Source organism: Palaemon carinicauda, chromosome 5 (assembly GCF_036898095.1).
Source record: "Palaemon carinicauda isolate YSFRI2023 chromosome 5, ASM3689809v2, whole genome shotgun sequence".
Lineage (NCBI taxonomy): Eukaryota > Metazoa > Arthropoda > Malacostraca > Decapoda > Palaemonidae > Palaemon > Palaemon carinicauda.
In genome coordinates this window covers 125754484-125770309 of record NC_090729.1, presented here as the reverse complement: position 1 = coordinate 125770309, position 15826 = coordinate 125754484, and the positions used below count along the sequence as shown (strand labels likewise).

The following is a 15826-nucleotide window of genomic DNA, read 5'->3' as shown; positions in this document are numbered from 1 at the left end:
CCAGGAAGCTCATTAAGGTATGGAATGGCCCTAGGATGAGAACAATATGTTTGAGTTAGTTTTCATGGCTGATGATATGCCTTGCCTTGAGCCACAAGGATGATCAAATGTGAAGACAGGCAATATATTGTATTTCATGTACTCGTCATTTACAAACATCAGGGTAGTAAAGATACAGCTTAAATTGTTTGGATCCAAGTCAACCATTGGTAAGAAGTGGAAGGATGGTTTTCCTAATTGGCTACCTCGGGTAATGGTCTGCATAAAGCCGGACCATCCTGGCCTGTTGCATTTATAAGGAAATGAAATCTTCCAAAGGGTATCAAGATGTTCTCTGATGTCATCATGGACAATGGACGATACTGTTTTGGAGTTCAACATGTCTCTCACTTTTCCAAGTTTTCTATACCTTTTTAATGCAATACTTTTTGGCTTGGTCTTAAAATATTCTGAATTCCGAATGACTGTTTGAGATGTGGCTACTGGTGGTGTGACTGCACACATCAGACCCATGCCATGATAAGTGTCCTTTCCAGTAATTGTTACTGTATTGTGGTCAACATTATCCGCAATGAAGTGGCAGAAGCTTGCTTCGTGCTAACAGAATATTCTGTTATCGGCCATGCAGGCATTAAAAAGTGGAAATTTAAGATACGTCAGTTCAAACAGTGAGAACGGTCGCCATTTTGAATATGGAATTACTCAAATTCAAAATGGCCGAATTTGTCATATTATTTACTGTGGTGTTCCAAAGAGTCCAAATGATACATTCGTGCATAGAATAAACTATTGCAATTTGTTTTACTGAACCTTCTATTTTCATCTGTTTTGCATGGATTAAAATTGCGTCTATTTGTGTGTGTGTGTGTGTGTGTGTGTGTTTCTTTTTCAAAATATCAAGATATAATGGAAAGTAAATACGCCAAAATAAAGAAATATCTTCACTCTAAATGAGCAATTCTATGACATTTTACCGTAAAGTTAGTAGTTTAAGAGATATTCAGGTAAATGTGAGTACAAAGTCAATTTTTTCAGTTTCTCCAAAATGTGTGTATTCCAATTCCGGGCTTGTTTGCGCAAAAGCTTTCAATTTTAGGGTAAATACTTACGGAGACAAACATGTGCAGAATTTAATTTTCTATCGTTTTTGTACCAATAGCTCTTACCCGTACGATGAACCGTTTTGGAGAAAAACGGGAAAATACGGAAAAATGTACCCTCCGAAAACGTTTAAAGTGTTATTTTCACAACTTCAAAATGGCCGAATTTGTCCCATTTTGGATATGGTGTTTCTAAGAGTCCATATAACATGTTCATGCAACAAAACAAAATATTGCAATTTGTTTGACCTAAAAAGCTATTTCCCATGGACTAAACCACCAGCCACCCGTTTAGATACTACCAGTAGAGAACTATGGCGTCTTTTGACTGGCCAGACAGTACTACATTGGATCCTTCTCCCTGGTTACGGTTTATTTTCCCCTTGTCTACGCATACACTGAATAGTCTGGCATATTCTTTACATACTCTCCTCTGTCCTCATACACCTGACAACACTGACATTACCAAACAATTCTTCATCCAAGGGGTTAACTACTGCACTGTAATTGTTCAGTGGCCACTTTCCTCTTTCTAAGGGTAGAAGAGACTTTCTAGTTATGGTAAGCAGCTCTTCTAGGAGAAGGACACTCCAAAATCAAACCATTTTTCTCTAGTCTGGGGTAGCGCCATAACCTCTGTACCATGGTATTCCACTGTCTTGGGTTAGAGTTCTCTTGCTTGAGGGTATACTCGGGCGCAATATTCTATCTTGTTTCTCTTCCTCTTGTTTTATTAAAGTTTATATAGTTTATATATGAGATATTTATTTTAATGTTACACTGCTTCAAATATTTCATTTTTCCTTGTTTCCTTTCCTCACTGGGCTATTTTCCCTGTTGGAGCCCCTGGGCTTGTAATATCTTGCTTTTCCAACTAGGGTTGTAGCTTAGCAAGTAATAATGATAATAATAACCACCTTTGCTTGAGGACGTACAGTATATAGGCTACATAAGAAATTGATGGAAGGTTTGATAATTTACCAATTGATTAACAAAGGTAATGAGGTTTTTATATACAAAAAATTAAACCAATACACCAATTCCCTAGTATCGCAAGAGGGTCTGCCCATCTCTTTTATTCTTCTCCTGTACTTCTCTTTCTCTCTATTTCCTTAATCTTTCCCATCCCGAGTACCTGCCTTTGAGCTATAAACTGGATTATATCCAGGGGTACTCTTCCTTTTCCCATATTCCCCACTTCCCTATTCTTATTATTGTTAAATGGGATAGGGCGGGATTCTTTTTATAGTAAGTCGCCTTTTAGAGGCTGTATAAGAAAATCATACTCTTGACATTTCGAACATTTACCCTTACCTAGACAGTTACTAATTAGCCAATTGGATTATCATCCTTTAAATACATGCTAAACATGAACGTCGTCACTCTGTGAGAGTTTCAGTTCTTCGTTTTCTATGGCATTTGTTTTCTTTGTGTTGTATATTCATCAACAGATCGTGTTCTACTTTTATTTTTCCAAGATGCATTGCATTGTGGATAAGAGCACCCGATCGCATTTTGTTACCTACATTTTTAAAACTGTGAGTGATTGATCTTTAGATACGATAGGAACTAGAGATTCTTACCAAGCCAAGCCAAGGGCAATAAGCTTAACACAAATACAAAGACAAGGTATTTTGTGTGTGTTGGAGTTCAAGCGTGTTAGCACTCGCAATTTGAGCGACCATAACTAATTTTGTGAAATTACTATGATTGCACTGAAAACAAAACTTCAGTAGAATATCAAGTACCAGTGAACCTTTATGATGTGTAGAAACAGAAGGGAAAAGGGGCAAGACAAATAGATGTGAATATGATCAATGGTATCATAAGGAATCTGTTGGCGATAGCATCGTTTACACTAATTAAATGAAATTCTGTCCTAAATGAAATTTTATATTGAATGTAAATTATGTTGAAATTTTAAATGAAAGTGAAAAATGAACGGTGAGGTAAATTTACTGTGGTATGCTCTTGTGTAACTTCAGAAAGCGAAGGCAGAATGTCGTACATTTGTGGGAGGAGCCTGTAAGTGACTTGTCAAACTGACCACACATAAGCTGTCTGCTTGAAGTATAGCTAATTTTGTTTAGAATTTTTTATCATTGTAAGTTGTTTACGTGAAAACTATAATTTTAAGAAATATTTTTATTGGGTTCAAATATTAGGAAGATGTTTACTCTTAAAATGCCGTTCAAGTTTGGGAAAATAAATTTTTCTAACGTATTATATAAAGCTGCACCACTGAGCAATATGAAAGCTGAATTATTGGCCATGAGGACAAATTTAATACAGAACAGTATTTTTAAAAGAATAACGTTTTATCCGTAAATTAGGGTTTTTGATTCTTTAAAAGAAATCGCACCAACTGGCTAATTTGCTTCTTCTAATAGTTCCCTACATTTTTCCCAATTAGTTAACTAATGAATCGGCAAAGTTAGTTAAAGAAGTGTGTGTATGGGTATTAAGTCTCTTTAAAAGTAACAAAATTTGAAATGTTTTAGACCAAGCACTGCAGACTTGGCCGACAAAATAGTTACATAAGTATTGTGATATTCCTTTCACTTAAATCATCTAAATATTAAAGTCGTTGCTCTTTGAAAAATATGTAGTACTGTCAATTCCAGTTACCCTATCAACTCCGTGTTCATCAGCAACTTGCCAAAATTACGGTTATGAACGAGACAGCATAATTGGAAGTTTGAGAAATTCTCAAGAATAACTATTTTGCAAACTTGGGTCAGTTACGCATTAAACGATAGCTCTCACACCAAAGTTCCCTTTCTGTCTGCATACCAGTTGGTGCTAGGATGCTTTTTATCACAAACTGATTGGATACCAATACAACACACGCCCTTTTAATTACGTTCCGGGTTCGTAAGAAAAAAATAAATGTGCCTACTCATTGAAAACTTAGATATTACTTTATTATATAAGGTAGTCCTTTAAATTTTCTTCGGTTCTTACGGATTCTAAAATGTGGATTTTTTTTTTTTTTGTATGAAATGAGAGTTACGGAAAAGGAGAAAAAATGTAGATCTCACACTTGTTTGTTTAGGCTTAGCCTTTATTCCCCATATTGCTGTGTTGTGATGAGGATCGGGTTTATTTCCCTAACGATATGAAGGACAAAGTGTCTGTATGCGTCACTGACTAGTGATCGCCAGACTTGGGGTAGAGTCCCGCTCAAACTCGTTAGTTCCATCGTTCTCTGCAATCGCCATCCTAGTGAGCTAAGGATGGGTGATTTGAGAGAGCCTATAGGTCTATCTGCTGAGTCATCAGCAGCCATTGCCTGGCTCTTCTTGGTCATAGCTTGGGCAGAGAAGGGGCTTGAACGCTAATCATACGTGTATATGGTCATTCTCTAGGGCATTGTGCTGCTTGATAGGGGAATGTCACTGTCCGTTGCCTCTGCCATTCATGGGTGTCTTTTAAACCTTTAAACAATGCTTGTAGCGTAAGTTTCTGGAACCAATAATTTGTCTGCACAGCACTTAAGTTTGAACAAATTATTGATCAAAGATTCTAGCAGTTCCTCAAAACAAGTACTTTTAATTTTCAATGTTGAAATCATTGGGGTAAAAACTATGAGCGGTTTCAGTTCTATATTTGTTTTTAACTTTAACAACTATGTGATTTTCGGTACATCGTAAATTTGTCTTCAGTTAAAAACCAAATTTGTTTATAACTGAACATTAAAATGTTTAAAGTGTCTGGTTTCGGTTCTAGTTTCTGAAGAATATATGGTCACCAGAACTTCAGTAGGGCAAGCCACAAAGTGGTCTCTCCAAAATCACGGTCCCGGGCTGGGATAGATCTGCCGCCATGTTCGTACGTAATGAATAAGGAAAAGATTGATTAAAGCCTTTTGCACGTCAGGTGTATTGAATTGTAATTATAGGGGATTATCTGCTACATAATTTTACGAAGGAATGTTATTTTCATTTTAGCAAGTAAGATTTGAGCATGAATAAAGTTTCAAGTAGCAGAAATCCTTATCATGGCTAATATAGGTTTTATAAATTCCCGAATTAGAGGAAAAACTCTTGGCAGACTTTTCCCATCTCTGAATGTTTGAGTCCTAGAGGGAAAAAAAGCAGAAATCTCAGGTAAATTACAGATTTTAATAATTTAATCTCTAGACATAGAAGATAATTTCGAGGACAAAATTTTTTGAGACAAATTAGAGAGGAAGAGAAATTGGACAACCACACGAGCTCTCTTGCTCGCACACTATGAGTACCTATTCACTAGAATCAGTAGCTGGTATGTATCATCAGTAATAGAGATTGAAGGTTTAAAAAGGGTAATGGGTTTCCCCCGTAGAAATGGGTATTATTATTTAGCATACTGTCGAAACATTCCAATGAATTTTTCATTTTATTATTTTAAAAGTCGGTGGAAAAAAATTATGAAGTATCATTTTAGCCATGGGGATGTTAATTTTTTCTGACAAAAATAATTTACCATAAATTAACTGAAAATTAAGATGAAAACTATTATTGTGAAATAGCTCCTTTACCTCTAACTGGTTATTTTATGTTTTGTTGTCCAGTCTCCGCAATCTTCTATACTTGTTCACCTACTGTGAAACGTAAAATGCCCGAATTGCCCCGTTCAGTAGTTATATTTCCTGGTAACTTCAATTATATTAATTTTCATTCCTTACATTTTATGCCGAGTCCCAGAATCAAAAGTATGTCTAACGGCATGAATGTTTTTAATTTATTATTGGTATAATTGCTTTGAAAATGTCCACCTTTCAAATGACTGACCACTATTCAAAGCATGCGAAAGTAGTTAGTTACGACAAGCAGACCGCTTTTGCTTCGTCTAAATGACAGAACATTGTTCGGTGAACTTTGTTTCTCTTCGAGCCAAATTGCTGTAAAGTTTTTAATGCTTGCATCCAAACGATGACAGTTGAGCAGTGAAAGCCTGATGGCGGCTGCAGGGCTGATTGCTGAAAGAGTAACGAGAAAATGGACAGTCGTGTGCGCAGAAATAAAATTCTCTTTTGTATTATTGCTGTGTACGCTATAAAACTGGGACTGAGAAAATTTTGTGCCAAGATTTGGTTGCAAAGGCAAGAAAATTTAGTCATGTTACAATACTACGGAGTTGTAGAGCGAGATCTAGATTTCAGGAATTACATTATTTTTTTTTATCAGTTAAATTACTTTATTGGAGCATGAAATTAGAGTATCCGTATATAAGTAGTGTTACATTAAGATGGATCCAAATACGTCTAACAGTCTTATCTCAAAACTGGAATATACAATTACCAGATAGAAAACGAATATGAATTATTTTTCTTTTGTTGAAGCCCTATTACTGGCAACACAACTTATCTGTCAATAGGATGCAACTATGCAGCACTTCAATAAGCAACACAACAAGGATTTCCCAGCAGAGTTAGTGCAAAATTTTACCCCAAACTTTCAGAGATTTATGAAGACCTAAGCAAAAGAAATTTCTTAGACTTGCTATTTTGCCCCACTTCTCGTCTATGTTCGACTGCGGTGGTGTTAATTTTCTCTTCACCTCTTCTCCATTAACATTATTAATATCAATATCCTGAGTTGTTTTAGAAATTGTTGTAACAATTGCATCGTGATCTCTATAAACATCGGGCCTCACATTACAAAAGCTGCAAGTTTAAAGTTGCTTTCTGGACCTATAAATCAAGTTGGACATGTTTAAACATTGAAGTACTGTAGATGATGCAGAAATGTTATATCATTGGCATTGGGCAGAAAACCAACTTCCTACGTCACTCACAGACTTCCATGTTTTCTGTTTAATTTTTGCCTGTGGTAGTTTTACACATGAACGTATTCCAATAAAACCAGATTATAATGTCCAGCCCACTTAATGAACTCAGGCTAGCGTGAATGCCGTCAAATTCGCCATCACCGGCCCTGCCAGCTTGTTGTGTGTACATATCGCATTCCCAATCATTTAGGGATTCTCTCCGAATTCGATAGGGTATTAAAGGAATTTCGTTTGAGGATCAATTTCCATTCCATTCCATTGTGGAAATACTGGAACCTTTGGAGGAATGGGTTTTCCGTTCCCAGTCAAAAGGGTTTTGGAATAACGTTCACCATTTGCCGCATGCGGGTTCTATGTTATGAGATTTTCCTCTATCAAAATACTGGAATTTAAAACGCACAAAGACTGCCGATGGAAAACGTCTGGAGGATGGCGGGCAGTCTCTGATTCTGGGCTATGTCCGTATTCGGATAGATTTTGCTCGACCCACCAAAATTGCAATATTTTTTTTTCTTCTTCTTCTAGGTGTGGAGGTTTGATTGGTCTTTGCTTGTTACATACGTACTTTTTTCAATGAAATGGCCCATAATTACTGTATGTATTTAAATGATAGAAGGTTGACTCCTTATCAGTACACCCATGCATTTGATAAGTTTTTGAATATTTAATTAAACATATATTTTGAGTGGGTTTACCTTTGTGGTGAAAGGGTTTTTGTAGCGCCATGATCAGTAAAGCTGTACTATAATAGTCAGGGCCACCCATACTAGGTGGGTTGCTGTGAGCGATCAGACTAAAGTCTCCAACCCCATCACCAATTTACAATGACCAGCGTGATGATGAAATGGCCAAACCCCAGACATGAATAAGCTCATGTCTGAGGTTTTATTCTTGTAGTGGACTAGAAACTTCTGCATCTGTTGTTGTTGTATACTTGGAGGGAAGACACCAGATGAGAGTATCAGAAAGAAAAGGGTTTTTACATGTAAGCGATCCACACCTTTTTCATTCTCTTTATTACTTAGTGGTTTAAGGTTGAGACGTAGGGTATCTCTTCGGGTCAGGTTTTTTATCCATCCCAATTGCCCCTTAAGGATCCACCCACAAATATTACTTCTGGTAATTGAGAATAAATAGCGTGGTCATAATTTAGGTCGGCATTATGAATAAAAAAAAAAATAATTATTGTTTGTAGGCCTACTACTCTTCCGACGGAGTCTTCAATTATTTTTGAAATCAATTTTTTTTTTTTATCAGATGACAGTTGCCAACGATGCTTCATGACTTGGCAAAGACACACACAACTGCTTTTTATATTTATTTTCAATATAGCTGTTACCAATTAATAATTAGATACTGGGATTTACTAAAGTATTTTTGTATCCAATTGATTTCGATTATGTAATATATCATCGCAGCTTGCGATTCCCAAATCTATAAAGAAATACTGTTTCAATTTACTTTATGCTATTTTACTGTGATTCAATTTACTCAAGGAATACATCGAATACCGTAATAACCTCAATACTTTTAGGGCTCGTAACCACTTCAAGTCTTTTATTTGGTGTCTAATGTAAAGAAAAATAGAAGAAAAATCTAAGTCAAATGGAAAAACGTTTTTTTTTATCTTGTGCCAGATAAAAATCACTAGATCATTCAATAGTCTATATTTTAAGTTCAAGTTTTTGTAAACAGAAGAAGAGGAGGAGGCGTGACCAAAGCTACTTCCTTCTCTTCCAGGTTCCTTGAACAACCGATCGGGACGCAGGTTCAGTCTTCCAACAACACCCTTCAAACAATATTTTGGCAAGTAATTTTGATAAGTATAATACTGTCTTTGGGAGTACTTGAAAACTTACGTCGTAAGTTAGGTATTCAGCCTGGCCTTGAAGATACAGCATGTGAGTTTGGTGGTCCTTAGATATAAGTTATTCGTATTGTCAGTGTAGTTTCAGTGTTTTACGAAGGTAGCCTACCCTACCATGGATGACATTTGACAGTAGTCTCCATTTGGAAACTTAGTGTTTCAAGAGTATAAATATCTTACAGTATGCATTGTATGTAAATTAAAGCGTATAAGGTATGAAGTAATGTAGAATTGGAGCCTATTGTACTGCATATTCGCCTTTTAACAGCTGCATTCATTGGTAATGTTTAGGTTGAAAATCCGCCATTTTAGTCGGTCTGGTCGTCTAACTAACAAACATGAATATGATTAAGTCAAGCCTTAAAACCTTGCTGACATTTGTTTTAGTAAGTAATCAGTAAGAGAACTTACAAATTCGACGGCTTGGGAAACCGTCGAGTTTTCCTGCCTCGATGAAATTGGACAGGATACAAACCCTGTTTACCCATATTAGGTTACGCGTGCGAAAGGAGGTGTAGTCAATAATAAAAACTTATAAGTTTTGAATGGGTTTAAATCTGTATGCATATACTTTCAGATGTTATAAAATAGCCGTAGGAAAATGTTATGTTCTTGTGTCTTAAATAGGATTAGAGCCTCATGGGAATTTAATATATGCGAAGAAAAGGGGGCTTTATTGCACGGCCTTTCAAGTTTTTATGCCTCAATTTCTATATGTTTATTATATAACGAAGGCCTCTGTTGGCCCGTGTGAAGTTTAAGACCCTCAGTTTGGTTTGATAATGCAAAATATTACAATTTGGAGAAAAGTTATTTTTTGTATTTTGCTAATTTTCTAATAGTTTTGTCTTAATATTATTTATAATGGTGCAAAAAGACACCTAAATTTTCTCTTAAGACGCAGTAGTATATTCCTCACCTCAGAGATAGGGACGAACAGCCTTTGCTTGAAGACATAGTTTATACGTAGGAAATCGGTGGAAGTTTTGATAATTCGCTATCTAATAAAGAAAGGTCATTAGGTTGTTATATATATGTTTTAGGATAGGGTGGGATCTTAATATTAAGTACCATTTTATAGGCTTAAGAAAATCATACTCATGACATCTCGAAAATTTACATTTACGTAGACAGTTACCAAATAGCCACTTGGATTATCATCCTATGAACGTGCTAGTTTTCGCTTCACTTCATCAATAATATTATAAATATTAATGTCCCGAGTTGTTAGAGAAATTGCTGTAACTCTTGCATCACGATCTCTATAAACATCGGCCTTCACTTCCCAAAGGCTGCAGGGTGGTGTTAATACAACTCTTGTTTAAAGTTGCTTACTGAGCCTATAAAACAAGTTGGAAATGTTTAAACGTTAAAATAGAGGATACAGAAATGTAATATCATTGCCATCTGTGAAAAACTACAACTTCCTACGTCAGTCACCGACTTATCCCAATTATTTCTATTTAATTTTGCCTGTGGTACTTTTATACATAAATATAGTTTCCCCGTGATTTTTACGTGTGTATGTCTGTAATGGAAGAATGTCCAACCCACTTAATGAACTCAGCCTAGCGTGAATCTAGTTAAATTCGTCATCACCGGCGCTGTCAGTTTGTGTACATATCGCATTCCCAATCATATAGCGATTCTCTCCGAATTCGTTCTGATATTAAAGGAATTTTGTTTGAGGATCTCTTTCCATTCCATTCCATTGTGGGAATATTGGAACCTTTGGAGAAATGGCTTTTCCATTCCCAGCCAAAAGAGTTTTGGAATAACGTTCACCATTCACTGCATGCGGGTTCTATGTTATGGGATTTTCCTCAATCAAAATACTGGGATTAAAAACACACAAAGACTGCCGATGGAAAATGGCCGGAGGACGGCAGGCAGTTACTGCGATACTCTGCTTTCCGTATTCGTATAGATTTTACGCGACCCACCAAACTTGTCCTTTCGAACAATTCTTAACTTTTGTCAAATATTTGGGGTTTTAGTTTTTGTATTTTACTATGCATATCAGACCCTATGACATACTGTTTTTCGCAAATATCTTTGAAACGAAGACTCGGATCAACATGATGCTTTAGCACAGAGTGTTTCACACACTCCGCTAATTTTTAACACTATTGTACACTGTCAAATGCTGCTAATTATGGCGTTTACTCTTGACTGTGAAGACAAAAACCTGCGTGAGCTACTACATATTCGAACAGGTGAGGCGTGACGTATTTGTGACGTCTATCCACCCACTACCTCCACTCCTGGCTTCCCCTACTCCCTTTCCTCCCCTCTTACTCCCCTCCTTATCCCCCTACCTCTTTCTCCTCCATATCTCCCTTACCCCTTCCTCATCCCCCCCCCCTCTCTCTCTCTCTCTCTCATACGGGAATGGCTGTTACCCCTCTCTCTCTCTCTCTCTCTCTCTCTCTCTCTCTCTCTCTCTCTCTCTCTCTCTCTTGAGGCTACACGGTATATGAAGCCAGACACAAGTATGACGAATTAATGACTGATTAATAAAAATTATATGCCGAGTAAAGTTTGATCGTTTATGCAAACAATCGTAATCGATGTTCTTGCTTCTTTGACTGTTATACCGTATTTGGTAAGTGCAGAAGGTAACAGTGATGAGGAAGATGACCTGTTTGTCGAGAGTGATGAATATGAAAAGTAAAATATGTAGTCAGACATTTATAGTATTAATCCAGCCATCATATACTCGCTGTCTATTTATGTCTGCAATGACTTCTTAACATATGGCAGCCTTTTCCTAATATTAGAATAAATTATTCATATATTTATCACTTCAATCTCATTTTAAGTTTTTACTCTGCATCGGATTCCCACTTCAGTTCCACCCCAATCCTTTCCATCTCTTACACAATTTCTTATAAATGACCAAGTATGTAGCTGACCTACATACTTCATCCCATCATACGTTCAACATAACCTATGGGTATTAGGGTCGCATACTCGTATAACTTTCAATGGTTGTATAATTGTCAAACAAACCTCATACAATAATTAAGCAACAACAAGTTGCGCTGGAACAGGAATCAGGGTCATACATAAAACACCCTACCATACTTAACATATATATAGATTCGAGTTATCCGCCATTATAAATAAGTTATATGTGTGCATAGCTTCATTTCTTCGTGTGCAGAGAGAGAGAGAGAGAGAGAGAGAGAGAGAGAGAGAGAGAGAGAGAGAGAGAGAGGGAGAGGAGGATTGAGGAAGATGAAAGGGAGGTATGGAGGTGAAAGAGGGCGGGAATAGGGAGTAGGAGTAGGGTAGGAAGGAGGGAAAGGGAGGGATGGTGGTAGTAGGGGAAGGCAGGGACGGAGTTAGTGGATGAATGGACGTCACTACTACGTCACGCCTCACCTGTTCGAATGTGTAAATGGCTCACGCAGGTTTTTGACTTCACAGTCAAGAGTAAACGCCATAATTAGCAGCATTTGACAATGTACAGTAGTGTCAAAATTTAGCGGAGTGTGTGAAACAATCTTTGCCAAAGCACCATGCTGATCCGAGTTTTCGTTTCAAAGATATTTGCGAAAAACAGTATGTCATAGGGTCTGATATGCATAGTAGGTGTGGTTTGATTGTACCTCAATGAAAAGGCCCATAATTACTGTATGTATTTAAATGATAGAGGGTTGACTTATTAGTACATCCATACATTTGATAAGTTCTTAAATATTTAATTACATATATATTTCGAGTGGGGATACCTTTCTATTTTATTTTATCGCCATGTTCGGCAAAGCTGTACTACAATAGTCAGGGCCCCCCATACTAGGTGGGTTTTCTGTGAGCGATCAGACTAAAGTATCCCGTCATCACCAATTAAAATGGCCAGCGTGATGATGAAATGGCCAAACCCCAGGCATGAATAAGGACATGTTTGAGGCCTTTGTCCTGCAGTGGACTAGAAACCTCTGCATTTGTCGTTGATGTATATTTGGAGGGAAGACACCAGATGAGTGTATTGGAAAGAAAGAAGGGTTTTTTACATGAAAGCGATCCACACTTTTCCATTCTTTTTATTACTCTGTGGTTTAAGGTTGAGCCAATTAGCAGGATATCTCTTTGAGTAAGGTTTTTTTATTCATCCCTATTGTGTCACTTAAGGATTTACTCATAACTGTTACTTCCAGTAACTGACACTAGATAGCGTGGTCATAATTTAGGTCGGATATATGAAAATTTCAAAACGATTAAGGAATTATCTGTAGGCATACTACTCTTCCGACAGAGATTTCGATTGTTATAGAAATCAAATTTTACTTTTTTTTTTTTTATAATGTGATGACAGTTGCCAACGATGCATCTTAACTACAAATTGTTAGTTCACGAATTAGCAAGGGGACACACAACTGTCTGTTATATTTATTTTCAATATAGCTGGTACAAATAAAAGAATTGAATACTGAAATTTACCTAAGTATTTCGGTGACCAATTGATGTTGATTATGTAATAAATCATCGCAGCCTGTGATTCCCATATCTATAAAGAAAGACTAACAGTTTAAATATACTTTTTGCTTTTTTACTGTGATTCAGTTTACTCGGAGTACGTCGAATATCGTAATTCCCTCTGTACTTTGAGCGCTCGTAACCACGTCGTTAAATCTTTTACTTTGTAGGAAATTAGTGTCAAATGTAAAGAAATATAAAAGAAAACCCAAAAGGCCATGAGGAAAAACTCTTAGCAACTTTTACCAGAAAAAAATCAATTGATCATTCGATAATCTGTAATTTAAGTTGAAGTTTTTGTAAGCAGCAGCAGAAGAGCCTGACCAAAGTTACCTCCTTCGCTTCCAGGTTCCCTGGACAACCGATCGGGACGCAGGTTCATCCAACCCCCAAAGTTTCCTCCTTCGCTACCAGGTTCCCTGGACAACCGATCGGGACGCAGGTTCATCCTACCCCCAAAGTTTCCTCCTTCGCTTCCAGGTTCTCTGGACAACCGATCGGGACGCAGGTTCATCCTACCCCCAAAGTTACCTCCTTCGCTTCCAGGTTCCCTGGACAACCGATCAGGACGCAGGTTCATCCAACTTCCAAAGTTTCCTCCTTCGCTTCCAGGTTCCCTGGACAACCGATCGGGACGCAGGTTCATCCTACCCGCAAAGTTAACTCCTTCGCTTCCAGGTTCCCTGGACAACCGATCGGGACGCAGGTTCATCCTACCCCCAAAGTTTCCTCCTTCGCTTCCAGGTTCCCTGGACAACCGATCGGGACGCAGGTTCATCCTACCCCCAAAGTTTCCTCCTTCGCTCCCAGGTTCCCTGGACAACTGATCAGGACGCAGGTTCATCCTACCCACATCACCCGTAAAACCATATTTTGTTAGTAATTCTAAACAGTGTTATACAGTTTTTGGAAGTACGTGTAGAGTACCATTGTAAGTTTCAAGTGTACATCCTTCTCTTTAAGCTACAAGGTCAGTGTGTGGTGGTCCTTAGATATGTTACACATATTGCCAGTGTAATTTCAGTGTTTTACGAAGGTACCGTACTGCGTGTGACATTTGGCAGTAAACTACATTTGGAACCACTGTTTCAAAAGTATATATCATACAATTATGCATCCTATGTAAATTAAAACATTTAAGGTACGTGGTATCATGAATTAGAGCACTTAGTGCTGTATATTCATCATTTAACAGTCGCAGTGATTGGTTATGTCTAGGTTGAAGATCCGACATTTTAGTCGACTACCTGACAAACCTGTATATGATTAAGTCAAGCCTCAAAAGCTTGCTGACATTTGTTTTTATTAAGTAATTATAGTGGTCGTTGTGAAATTATAAATTTGAGGACGTTGGAAACGGTCGATTATGTTCCTGCCTCGATGAATAAAAAATTAGACAGGATTCAAAACCTAGATGTCCATATTAGGTTACCTGAGCGAAAAGAGAGTTAATACTGAAAACGGGATGCTTTCAAGGTATGAGTACGCTTATATCTGTATATCTGAATGCTCAATAGTAAGAACACGTAAAATGACAGGTCTAATTTCAGGGATTTCGCGTAATCACTGGAAAATTCAGTGATTACGTGAAATCCCCGAGTGAAACGGGGATTACGTGTATTCACTGAAATATTCAGGGATTACGCGTAATCCCTAAGGACGTGTTCTTACTGTAACATATGTATATACTTTCACAGGTTTTAAAATGCCCTTTTGAAAATTTAATGCTCTTACGGCTAAGGTATCATTAGAGCCTTCGGGGGAATTAAGTACATGCTAGGAAAACGGGCCCTTTTGTGTGTGTGTGTGTGTGTGTGTGTGTGTGTGTGTGTGTGTACGGCCTTTCAAGTTTTTATACCCCCATTTCAATTTGTTATATAATAAATGCCTCTTTGATGATGTCTTGGTTTTCGATCGCCTTTTGTTTTCTCGGTGTTGTATATTCAGTAAGAGCTTATGTTCTTTTTTCGTGATGCATTGTGGGTAAGAGCTCCCGATCGCCTTTTGTTGCCCACATTTTTAGAACCGCAAGTGATTGGTCTCTAGATACGGTAGGAATTTGATTCTTACTAAGGCAAGCCAAGGGCAGTGAGCTTAACACAAAGTACAAAGACAGGTTTTAAACTTTTTATGTTGGCGTTGATGGAGTTTTTAAACGCTACCTCTCACACTTTGAGCAACCATAACTAATTTTTAGTAAAATTGATGTTATTGAACTTATAAACAAACATTTGGTTGAAAATAAGTACCGCGAACCTGCATCATGGTTAAAAACAAAAGGGAGAATGGGCAAGACAAATAAGATGTGAATGTGATCAATGGTATCGTAAGGAATCTGTTAGCGTTAAAGTTATTTACAATAATCAAATTAAATTCTGTCTCCAATGAATTTTTGTATTGAGAGCATGTAAATTGTTGAAATTTGACAGTGGAAAATGAACGGTGAGAAAAAGTTACTGCTCTATGCTCTTGTGTAACTTCAGAAAGCGAAGGCAGAATGTCGTACATTTGTGGGAGGAGCTGGTAGGTGACTTGGCAAACCGACCATACATAAGCAGTTTGCATAAAATAGTTAATTTTATGTAGAATTTTGTATCATTTG

The 15826-nt window shown here is 37.3% G+C and overlaps 1 long non-coding RNA gene across 3 annotated transcripts in view; it reads left to right on the top strand.

Moving 5' to 3' along the window:
• Positions 1 to 15826, top strand: part of LOC137641475 (uncharacterized) — a 135172-nt gene that overhangs the window by 64483 nt on the left and 54863 nt on the right. The window contains exon 1 of one of the 3 annotated variants that reach the window (XR_011044526.1): positions 8714 to 8776. The exons of the other annotated variants lie outside the window; for them this stretch is intronic. This is a non-coding gene — a long non-coding RNA (uncharacterized lncRNA). Of the gene's footprint in view, positions 1 to 8713; positions 8777 to 15826 lie in introns of those variants that run through there. 3 annotated transcript variants of the gene reach the window in all.